The following is a 12,641-nucleotide window of genomic DNA, read 5'->3' on the forward strand; positions in this document are numbered from 1 at the left end:
AGGCATGCGTTTGATGTACAGGATGATGAGAAAAATTTAATAACAGCCATTTCATTTGTGTGCTCCTAAATAGGGCAAGAATATTCAGAGAATGTGCATTACCACTGAATAATTCACTCATTGCAGGTCTTGTTCTCTGGAGTACAAAGGTAATACTGCCTTGATCTATTTTGGAGCAGACTGACACCAGCCATGGTTCCCCACCCGTGGCAGGAATGACACTGGCATCACACAAACCACTTCCAAGGCCATAGCCAGGCATCCTCCCTTTTCCTATATGAATGCTAATTTGAATTCCTGGGCAGAGGCAGTCATGGGGAGCTGTTTAAGCAGGCATCTATCCCTGGCTCTGCTCCAGACATTCCTGCCCACAGTTCACTGACCTTTATGTTCAGTCAGTTGATTTGAGAGATGGGGTGGTAACACGGTGGGCTGTGGGGCTGATGCCCCAGTGTATGCAATGCCCGAAGAGTATAGGTGTTGGAAGAAGATGTGGGCAGTAGGGGTAGAACCAATATTCAGCATCACCATGAGTGTCAACAACACCGTTCTATATCAGGAAATCCCTGCCATGCAGCACTGCTGTCTCAGTAGTATGAATGACTGTCTAGAAAAAAGTATAATGATGAATGATGAAAAGTCTTCCTCTCTGTGACTCTGGTTGCTGTACAGCTCCATGTTTTCATTGCCTTACAAGATGTTTTACATTTGCTGTGCAACCTAGAGGGAAAAAAAATCCAAATCTACCTCCTTCAGATGGAAAAAGTCTGAGCTCCATGGATACAATTACTATAATACATCTTCATAGCTCCATCTCTGGACCACAGCTTTACTTTGAAAACGGGCTTTTGATGAGAAAATCTGGCTCTTTTGGAAGATCTAGAATCATGCCAGGAAAAGTACAGAGAAGTTTCACTTTCACTAAATAATCCCCCAACATCATACAATCATTTGAATTGGAAGGGACCATTAAAGATCACCTAGATCAGCTCCCCTGCAATGAACAAGGACAGCTACATCAGGTTGTTCAGAGCCCTGTCCAGCCTGACCTTGGACATCTCCAGGAATGGGGTATCCACCACCTCCCTGGGCAACATGTGCCAATGCCTCACCACCCTTACTGTAAAAAACTTCTCCCTTATATCCAATCTAAATCTTCCCTCTATTAGTTTGAATCTATTTCCCCTTGTCCTATCACCAGAGACTCTGCTAATGAGTCTGTCCCCTTCTTTCTTATAGCCCTCATTTAGACACTGAAAGGCTGCTATCAGGCCTCCCCAGAGCCTTCTCTTCTCCAGGCTGAACAGCTCCAGCTCTCTCAGCCTGTCCTCATAGGACAACTGACCAAGTTGTTCACATGAACACTGAGAAGCAAAGCAGACTGGAAACAGTTAAATGAGTCTGCTTGCTCCATTCTGTGGCAGAAGCACAATCTACATACTGTCCATATTCAGGTGTCAGATTAAAAGATTTGGTGTGTAAATTTGGATATGTAGTTATGAAAAAAAATGCTTGTGGTGTCCAGGAGTTCACCAGTCAATCCCTTCTAAACACAGCACTAAAAAAAGTTAACCTGTCCCTATACCAACTTCCTGTTGCTTATGTAACTGATTAATGTCAGTTTTATGGAATTTTTAATTCCTGCGTACTACTGTAAGTGCCATGGACTGCATGGAAATGTACACAATCCCTTTTACAGTCTTAAATAATTTTCTCTGATGCTTTGAGCTCCTTTAAGTCACCACTTGAGTACAAATTATAATACACTGGACTTTTCACATATAAAGCCTGAGGTGTTTTGAAGCTTTATGCAAAATATGAGCAGTGCACTGGATTAATATCAGTGGAAAACCAATGTTTGAAAAGATCCAGTGTTCTCATATCATAAATGTTTTCTTTCCTCTTTCTACTCTCTGAAAACATAAGTAAAGGGAATATCAACATTATTGTTACACTGCTGGTTTTTTGTACAATATTCCGATAAATGTTTTTCTGTTGAAGTTGTTACTTTAGAAAGACCTGACAGGACTGACAGAGGCTTCTAATGCTTTATGACGAAATGAACTAATTGACTTTTAGGAGAAAAAGATCAGAACAATTTATCCTACTACTATATATCTTTTTCTGGGCAGAAAGGTCATGATGACAAAGTAACAAAACTGAAAAATGATTTAACTTTCAAAAGCATGCAAAGCCCCCATTACTCTTCCCCATGACAATTTGTGACAGAGATAAGACTCAAACAAACTTCAAGATATTTGATGTTAATAAGCAGTGATGAACGATGAGGTTTCAGTTCTTCCGTCAGGTGCAGGGGTGTTCTGGGGAAAGCAGAGCTGCTGAAGCCAATACACTGAATTCCATCGTCCATAAACTTAATGCTCACTTGCTCAGTGCTTTGAAGTTAATGGAATTCTGGAGTTAATTGGGTTTAACTCTGAGGACAATTGGACCAACTAGAATGAGTGCTAACACAAAAGGCTTTGGAGTTGGGCCTGCATTGCTGCTCAGAGAGATTAATAGCACAGAGAAAAGGAACCTCTCAGGAAGAGAGAAGGACAGAATGTGATGTAGGAGAAATGTGCCCCATCTTTTGAACTGGCAGCTGTACCATATACTGTGATGGAATGGGAGGCACTCAGCACCTCTCTCTGCTCATGCCAACCAAATACTTCCTCAGTCTTTCATCACAAACGCAAAGTGGATAAGTCAGGATGAATAAAAGAGAACAATATAGGGAGTTAAAACAGGTTGCCATCTGAGAAGATGTGGGATAATGATTTCAGAGATCACAATTAGTCCTATCTGATGCCTAGAAATTACACATGCAATTTCACTAAAAAAGCAGCCACAGAAAATATGTTTTTTATATTGTTTAAAAATCTTTCTATGTTAAAAGATCACATCAATTATAACTTCTCATAGTAGTATCAGATTGTTGGTCAAAACAATTTTTATGATCTCAGACTGAGAATGATGCCATCAGCTACCCCCGAAGTTTCATCTACTGTTACAGCATGCACTGACATAGTAATTACATTTGTGCTACAGTATGCAAGCCCATATAAAGTGCCCCAAATAAAATTCCTCCCTAAGATTTTGATATCCTTCAAATAAATGCATATTAACCAGCAAGGTTTTATCTTTCACCGACTGACTCATTTCCTCCCTCAGTAAATGATCACTGTGTAACCCATTGAGTTTCTCCATAATTATTGGCAGCTATAAGAAAGATTTCTTGCACAAACAGTAAGACAGGTGCCATGGAAATTGGGATACATTCATATTGCTTTATCCATTCGTGAAGAATTCAGCCTGTAATTACTGGAGATGGTTAGGGAAATTTCCTGTAGAGTGCAGAAGGAGGTGTCAGATGTAAAAAACCTGATCAACATCCTCCCCTTTTTAGCTGTTACTTTTTGTCTCCTGGACAGAAAGAAAGAAATGGGTGACTGATAATTTTTCAAATATATTGAGTTCATCTAACACTCATTTCTAGCATCAACAGCAAGGAGAACATTTCCTCTTAGCATGAACTATGAACAAAGGACATTTTTTGTTGTCTAAGGCACACTTCATGCTCTTGCTTAGAAAAAGCTGCTGGCTTCCAAAGCTCTTTCATCAAAATAAAGATGCAACATGTTTGTTCAAGTCATGATGACCATCCAAGTCATTCTGAAATTATCTCTGAAGGCCAGAGAAGCACCTGCACCTTTTTCTCTGCAGACATCACCTGTGAAATTATACAGGCAGTTTTCCTTTTTTATTCAACATCTGACTATAGTGGCTGTCATGCTATAGCCTCAGACTGGGTAAAAGTACTTGCAGAGTGAAGGTGACAAGAGGGAGATAGGGGAATGTAAGACAAGGAGGATGTTTAGTGTGCAAGTAAGGACCACAAAGGTTTTTGTCTCTTCCAGCATCCACAGCTGGCATAGCGTATTTCCCCATCAAACAAACAGACCTGAATGAGTGACAACAGAACTCCTACACGTAGACTGCATGTGGTCATGAAATGTCACCTTCAGATAAATGTTTTAGGCAGGATTTTTACCCATAGATTCATTGTGGACATCGCTGTTGGGTTTTTCAGAAGTCTGTACTGATTTTTTGTCTGAAGACAGTAGACCTCACCCATTGCTGCCACATTATGACTTGGTTCTGAGATTGTTGACTTCCAGTGATCTAGTGAGATCAGAAATAACCTCAGCTCCAGAGAGGCATCTGTAAAATCAGGTAGGTTCAAGAGACAGCAGGTGACCTACAAAGAAAGGGAAGGTATACAAAGAAACTGTTGTGGTGTTTCCGGGCTCTAACCTGACTTTCAGCAATCTTGGTAGACTCACTCCAGACTATCTGCAAGATGACCTCTTTCTAAAAAGCCATATGACCAAATTTGAACAGTTGGAAATTTGCATCAGTATAACGAATTATAAAAAATTTACTATCAGCCTGTGCACAGATGCAAAGCTGGTCTTAGATATGATGCGGTTCCATGTGAGGTACGCAACTGTGCGCGCTGCAGCAGTGCAAACATAAAAACATGCATGTGCTACATATCTACTGCTGAAAAGCTGTTTGAACAAATGTGCTAGCACAATGTTCCAGTGTAGTTTGACAAAAGGAGAGGGAAGCTTTCTTTGAAAGTCCCTCCTACAAGAGACTGGAGGAGCCACATACATTAACAAGCTCTGGCTAGAACTCAGGATCCTTTTCTATCATTTCTTTCCCACAGTAATAACTTTAATAATAATAATTAAACAAGATGAGTTATATGCCTTCTCCTGCATGCATTAAGACAGAAGAGAACCCAAGATCGATATTAATTAGATTATACAGTAGACTCATTTAATTCTCTAAAATCCTCAAAATACTACAGAGAAAAGCACAGTGAAAATGTGCTGGAAGATTATATTAAGTAGGTGCAATACCTGACTGCCACTGGGATTAATAGTTTTTTAAATTGGGGTGATTGGAGGTTTCTGAGATGTTTCTGTGGCTTGCATTTTTGCTGAGCAATTATTCAAGCAATGCCTGAGAGCTCTGCCAAAGTTCTCAGTCTGTGACTCCTATTTCCTGACTTCCCAGTGTTCTTCTTTGCCAGCTATGGACAAAAGCTTCAGGAGGCCACAAGGCTGGAGAAGCACTTGGGAGTAACTTGGGAGGATGGCCAGCTTTCAGGTGGCAATTTCAGGCAGTGAAGCTAGAAGCATCTCATGAATGAAATAAAATGGTTTTATGTGTAGTATGATACTGACTGTCCCGCTCTTGAAGTACAGCTGTGTGGGGGTACACCACGAGCTGCTGTGGTGCATCTAGTTCCCTGAGACCATGTTTAGATCACTGCCTAAAGTCACCTTTGGGATTTGTCACACCTGAAGGATGTCTTTAGATGCAGGTTTCCAAAGTATAGGGACTAGGAACCACCTGGAGGTAGTCTGAGCCCCACCCAACCCGGATTCCACTGCTGTGGTGGCACTGAGGCAGTGCTGCTTGCCCCAGTTTGATGCTGACTCTCCATCCAGAGCATAGCTGAGCGTGAACCTAGCCCTGGCAAGCAGTGCCAGAACCTGAGACATGAATGTAGGCTCTGTTATTATGTCCTCAGTAGTAAATACATAAAGATATTGAAATATTTTCAGGCATGAGAATGATTCCACAAACAACCTGTTCAAATGGTACCTGGCACAATTGTAGACTATGACAGCAAACAGCTCCCAAACAAGTCCCAAACACAGCTTGGGTGTTAACAGAGTCAAAAACAATTCAAAATTTGCATGTTGTGTACAACTACTTGGTTCTGGAGGGAAAGATGGTGTAATGGCATGCATGTGAGCTATTCTTTAGTGGCTGATACTGGTGTTAAAGAATGTGCCAGGCATGTTTAATTCAGCAGAGTTCAATTCAGTAGCAAGAAAAATACCAACAAGTAAGCTTTTGTTTAGTGCTTGATGTAGGTCTTTTTCTGAGGCACTTGCTTACTTTTCTGATTAATTAAAGTTATTTTGACTCTTTCCCCATGGCTTAATTTCTATTGAGTCTCTTCAGGTACTTAAATCCAAGTTGTTCAATCTGCTTTCTTAACATCCTTTTCTTCTAAAGTTTTCCATGTTTTGGATTTCTTGGCTTTGATGATAATATACTTAGATTTTCTCCTTTATTTACCCACAATTTCAATATTCTTCCTTATTCTCTCACGTCACTGGTTTCTACTCTTTTCAACATTTTTTTTAATTTCCCAGTCTTAATTTCAGCTCTGTCTACAGATTGAGCTGCTTATAAATTTATGCTTTTGTTTTTCCAAATTTATTGTAATTCCTTCTGATTATTGTACTGCTTTCTGTAGTTTGTTCTCTGCCATTCTCTTTCACTCCTCCTATAATAACTCATTCACTTTGACCCATCATTCCTACACAGTTACTTTTTCTTCATAACCACAATTCTTCGACACTAACGTTCTTTCTCACCCAAAAATACCATATTTCTTTTTCAGAAGACAGTACCCTTTTCTCCATCCTTATTTCTTATGCTTTAACCAGTCTGGCTATAAACCATAGTACAAAGTGAAAGTTAATGACATGGTGGTACACAAAATCCCCGATTGCAACAATTTGAATGCTTAGCATATTTACGTAAGTTGAATATATATTCTGGTTAGTATTGATTTCCAGAGATCTTTTTGATTTAACCATCAGCCTCTCTAAATTCCCCCTGGTTTTAGTGTCACAGCCTATGGATGGAATTTACATTGAGGCCCAGTATGATCCAAGGGAAAATATGTGGATGGTTATGACATCTCATCAGAGAAGGACCTCTGCTCATAAAATTCTCAAGTTGTAAGCATGAAGTTTCATGTAAATATAAGAAATTTCAAATAACTTCTAATCACAAGAATATCAGGGTGAATCAGATCATATTCTCTTGTATCTGCTGCTTTATACAAAAAAAATTGAAAATGTTTGTCTTTCCTTTCCTCTGAAACACATCTGAAAATACTAAATGCTTCTTAAAGATGGGAAATCTGGGGCTATTTCCATAACAATAGGTTTTAGAGAAAGTTGTCAGGTCCGAGAAATAAAACAAACCTGTCAGGTTTCCCTGGTCATTAGCAGAAAAGGTTTTCCTGCCCACTTCACCCACAAAAGCTGACTGATATGAAGTCTTGTGACATTGGAAGATTTATACACTCTTTAATTTATTCAGAATAAATACTGTCCCTGTGGGATAGAAGCCATGCAGTGTGAACAAAGAACACGCTATATTTAAGAGGACATTACTAACTTGCAAGACATATGGTAATGCTTCCTGAAGTCAGAAATATAATGTAATACTTATAATACAGCATGTAATACTTTCTGTTCTCCACCAAATTACCAGGGAGACAGATTGTGCTTTTCTGAGTATACTGACAAATGTCCCTTCTCATTATGGTTTTGCCCTTTTTATATTACCATGTCATTATTCTTTTTATTTTGTATTACAGTGCACAATTTAGTTGAACTGCATTCTTAGGCAATTCTAGAATGTTGTTTTACTTTCAGAATTCCTGAGAAAATTGTCAAATATTTATCATTCTTTCACTAAGGCAAATTCATCACTAAAAACATACACCTCAAGGGGAGACACCCATTGTGCTTAGCCAAGTGGCCAACCAGGCCAATGGTAGCCAAGTAACATTTATAACCAGGAACAAAATGCTACATTTCTTCCTAATGAGATTTCAGAGCTGACTCTTGTTGGCAGCCATTTTACATTTGTGATGCTAATAATGAGTAGAAACCTTATGTTAGTAATTAGTAGCTGTTTGCTTTTATAATCTTTCCTAACAATTTTAGCACAGAAGCAGGCTTCCCTCAGGTTTCTTGTTGTTTGAAGAAGGACATTTGCCAGTGCTGCAAATGCAGTCTGGCAAAGCAGCTGCATAAGCAAGCAGCCTCCTTGAGCTTGTGCTTAAAGAAAGAAAAGAAGGAAGCCCACTTAACACCTATGCATGTCTACTTCCGTGAAGAACTAGAGAATTCTCCAAACTTTTCTTTCCAGCCAGCAGTTTCCCTCCACCTTTGCTCAAAAAGGTTCATGAAAAGACCCCACCAGTATGGATCATATCTATTGCCCCCCACTACAAGCCTGTGGCTTCTTTGTAGTCAGCATTGGTGAGGCTGTACCTTGAATACTGTATTTAGTTTTGGGCTCCTCACTGCAAAAAATACATCAAGGCCCTGGAGTGTGTGCAGAGAAAGTGGAGGTGAAGAGTCTGGAGCAAAAATCTTATGAGGATTGGTGGAGGGAACTGGGATTATTCAGTCTGGAGAAGAGGAGGCTCAGGGGAGGCCTTATTGCCCTCTACAGATCCTGAAAGGAGGTTGTGGTGAGGTGGAGGTCGACCTCTTATTCCAGGTATCGGTATTGGACGAGAGGGAATGGCCTCAAGTTGTGCCCAGGGGAGATTTAGGTAGGGTAATAGGAAACATTTTTTCTTAGAAAGAGTGTTGAGGTATAGGCACTGGAACAGGCTGCCCAGGGAAGTGGTAGAGACACTGCCCTTGGAGGTGTACAAGGAACATGTAGACCTGGCACTGAGGGAAATCATTTAGAGCAGTCACAAGCATAGGCTGGTTGTTAGACTAGATGATTTTAGTGGTCTTTCCAACTTCAGTGTACCTGTGATTCTACGATTCTGTCCCAAAATTGTCCCCCAGAGCCTAGTCCTTTGTTCAGGAACAAAAAGCAAGGGCAAAAGGGGATGTGGGACTGTGGGATGACCAAATCCATCCCTTCTCTCTGCAGATGCCTCATACTTGTGTAATAGGATAGGCTAATGAGCTCAAGACTAGTGATTCTTTTCTTGGTAGAGCTAGACACAGCCTGATTCATCCTCAAAGTCCTGTCTCCTAAGCCCTGGATTTAAACGTGCTCAATAATGTGCACACCTCAGTTGGAAGCAGCCATGCAGTGCAGACAAATATGAAATTTGTTGACTCAAATTTCTGTTCTTTTCAGCCATTTGCTGAGCAAACCACCAATTTTACTACATATTGGAGGAAATGAAAAACAGGTACAGTTTGGTACGTAAAGGAGATACGGTCAAAGAAGAGATAATTCCTCTCACCACAGGAAATACTGGATAAAACTCTTCAGCAAACATTAATTTAAGAGGACAAGTCAGATGATCAGGGTGGTCCCTCCTGATCTTAAAAATCTATTACGTCTTTGTATGTTCCCATACACCTGGGAAGGAAGTAACTGTCAGCAAGCAATTACTTGAGTCCACTGCTTGAGAAAAACAGTAGAACCCAAATTGTGTGCAGAGGGTTTTTTTTGTTTGTTTGTTTTTTTTTTTAAATGATGAATTCTAATTAAAGTGATAGGAAATTCCTGGAGAAATTCTCAGCCTGTTCATTTTTTAGCATTCTTTGTATTAAAAAAGGTGCTTGAAGTCCTTAAATTTTTACCCTTTAGCCACCTTTAATCTATTTTCTAATCTCTTAATAGCCTTAATTGAATTCTGAATGCTTGCAATTATTAAACATCTTTAGGGAATTGTGATTTGTATTTCAGATTACACAAAAACAATATCAATTGCACAACACCTCCACTCCAATCTTTATGTCAAATTAAACCATCAGGGATGTAAGGCATATATTTTACAGGCATGATATTTGCCTTTGAAATACTATTTACCTGTGGTTTCGGGCAGGTTGAAGGACATAGATGGAAAGAACTGAGGAAACAGAGAGATCTAAATGTGGGCCTGAAGTTATGTTAGAGCTGTTGTCTTTTTGGCCTCTTCACCCACTTTGCAAGGCTGGAGCCCGGTGCAAAGTTCCAGTCAGAAGCAAATAGAATCACAGAAACATAAAATCATTAAAATTGGAAAAGATCACTGAAATCATCTAGTCCAGCTATCACCACCATGCCCGCTAGCCCCGTCCCTCAGTGCCACATCCACATGATTCTCAAACACCTACAGGGACAGTGACTCCACCACCTCCTTGGGCAGCTTGTGCCACCTCACCATTCTTTCGGGGAAGTTTTTCCTAATATACAGCCGGAACCTTCCTTGGTGCAACTAGAGGCCATTACCTCTTGTCCTAAATACCACAGGAGTGTGAGATGCAGTCCTACAGCTGGGAGTGGTGCGGAGACAGGGCATTTACTGTCTTCATACTCCAATGCTCCTCCAGCATCCGCTCACAATCTGTTTGCTAGGAGGTTTCACAGAGCTGCCTGCATCCTCAGCCCCTGGACCAGGATCCACCTCAAACATGCTGGACTCCTCCATCTCACCCAGGGCCCCACAGTGTCTTCACATTTACCAGGTCCCAGAGCTGCACTGTCCTCCAGGTCTCACTCTTGGGCATCTGAATTGGTCTGGGCCTCTAGTTTCATCTGAGCCTTTTTATTTCTCTAAAATTTCCTTGTTTGCCCTGCCTCTGCCCTCCTCCTGCTTCAGAAGCTTACAACCTTTTTGTACCTGGAGCTTCCTCCTCTTCTCCTCTGCTTGCCTGCAACCCCTGGCACCAAGGGTGTTTTTTATTTCTCTCCCTTTTTCATCATTGCCACTTGTTGAAGGACAGCTGCCCTGCTGGGAACACCAAACCTGCTCCTTGCTAGGGGTCAGCTTAAACACCACTCTGAAAACAAAAGACTCTGGGAAAAGAGGATGCATGGCAGTCCTACTGGGCACAGAACAAACCCACTGCTTTTATTCAAGGACTGGAGCAACTTGCTACTCTCTAGATATGTAAGAACAGCATCCAAGCTAGATATTTACAGCTAATACTGCAATGAGCTAATAATAACGAGGAGGGCCACTAAGATGATTAGAGGGCTGGAGCACCTCTCCTATGAGAAAAGGTTGAGGGAACTGGGTTTGTTTAGCTTGGAGAAGACAGGAGACCTCATTGTTGTATTTCAATACTTGAAGGGAGCAAATAAACAGGGGGGGAATGGCTGTTTATGAGGGTGGATAATTATAAGACAAGGGGGAATGGTTTTAAAGTGATACAGGGAAGATTTAAGTTAGATATTAGGAGGAAGTTTTTCACTCAGAGGGTGGTGACGCACTGGAACAGGTTGCCCAAGGAGGTTGTTGATGCCCCATCCCTGGAGGCATTCAAGGCCAGGCTGGATGTGGCTCTGGGCAGCCTGGGATGGTTCATTCGTGCCCAACAGATGTTTGGAGAAATGATACCGAAGCAGATATATGTAATATATACTGCTGCATTCAGGTTTGTACTTGAATTGTAAACTTTCTCATCCAGAAAAGGCCACAAAAATGATCAAAGTGCAGGAACACCTCTCCCATGAAGAAAGGGTGAGGGAAATGGGCTTGTTTAGCTTGGAGAAGAGAAGGCTCCAAGGAGACTTCATTGCAGCCTTCCATACTTGAGGAGAACTTACAAACATGAGGGAGACTGATTTTACATGATCTGGTAGTGATAAGACAAGGGGGAATGGCTTTAAACTAATAGAAAAAAGATTTAGGTTAGGTATCAGGAGGAAATTCTTTACTTGGGGGGGGGGGAGGGGGGACACTGCCCATGGCAGGGTGTATGGGAATTACTGATTCGTGGCCTGAAACTTTGACTAATCACCTAAGGAAAGCAATGAGTCAGCCCTAGAAGCACAGGTGAAGGTATTTACCTGTGCTGCCGGAAGGGGTGGAGCTTGGCTCCACCTCTCCTAGATCCATTTAAGAGCTGATTACCAGTAAGGAAGGATCTTTTTCTGGAGATCCCTCCTTTGGGAGTTTTCTAGCAAGCCCAGGAGAAGGGTAAGCCTTCTATCCTTTTTAATGTAATTACCTGCTTAGCTAAACTCTCTTGCATATTTCTTAATTATAACACCTGTATATTCATTGATTATACATAGGGGTTGAGGCTGAGTGGCCTTTAAGCTCACTTCCAACTTAAGTCAGTCCATGATTCTATAATTTTTCCTTGAATACTGAATTTCGCTATGCATTTGCTTTTACATTCACTACATAATACATTTAGAGTTTCCTAATAAAGGCATGTATATTTAGATTTTAAAAAAAGTAAAAACAAACAAACAAAAACCAAAACAACAAAAAAACTCCACACAAACTAATACACCACAGTCATTTTTATTGCATTATACAGACCAAAGTAATCACAAAAGATGAGTTAGGACATAATTCTGCAGTTCAGCATCTGTGCAGAAGCCTGCCCCATATGCTATACATAAAATTCCTGACTCATGCAGGTGTGACTGCAAGATGCGGGCCACTAAACAATGAAAACAGCTGAAAAACTTTGGTTAAAGCAGTTTGGCTGAGACACCTCAGTTTAAGCAGGTCAGTATGAAAAGTCATTCAGCTCTCCTTTGGACTTCTTACCCTAGAAAGAAAGAACAGTAATAAAATCGGGCAGCAATAAATTTAGAGCAAATTATATTAAAAAATACTTGTATATAGCACATGTCCTGACTATGAAATAGTAATAGGTCATCAAATTAAATATGATGACTGGATAATTTTATCATTGCTTGTACTGAGCCAAATCCTCCTTTCCATGGGTAAGCCAACCAAAGCAAGAATATTTGCCCAAATAATGCATGATTTACCCCAGTAGTTATGAGATTGCTATGTTCAATGAGAAGAACAAAAATGTAGCTAG

The sequence above is a fragment of the Tetrao urogallus genome (genome assembly GCF_951394365.1).
Source record: "Tetrao urogallus genome assembly, chromosome: 1".
Classification (NCBI taxonomy): Eukaryota; Metazoa; Chordata; class Aves; order Galliformes; family Phasianidae; genus Tetrao; species Tetrao urogallus.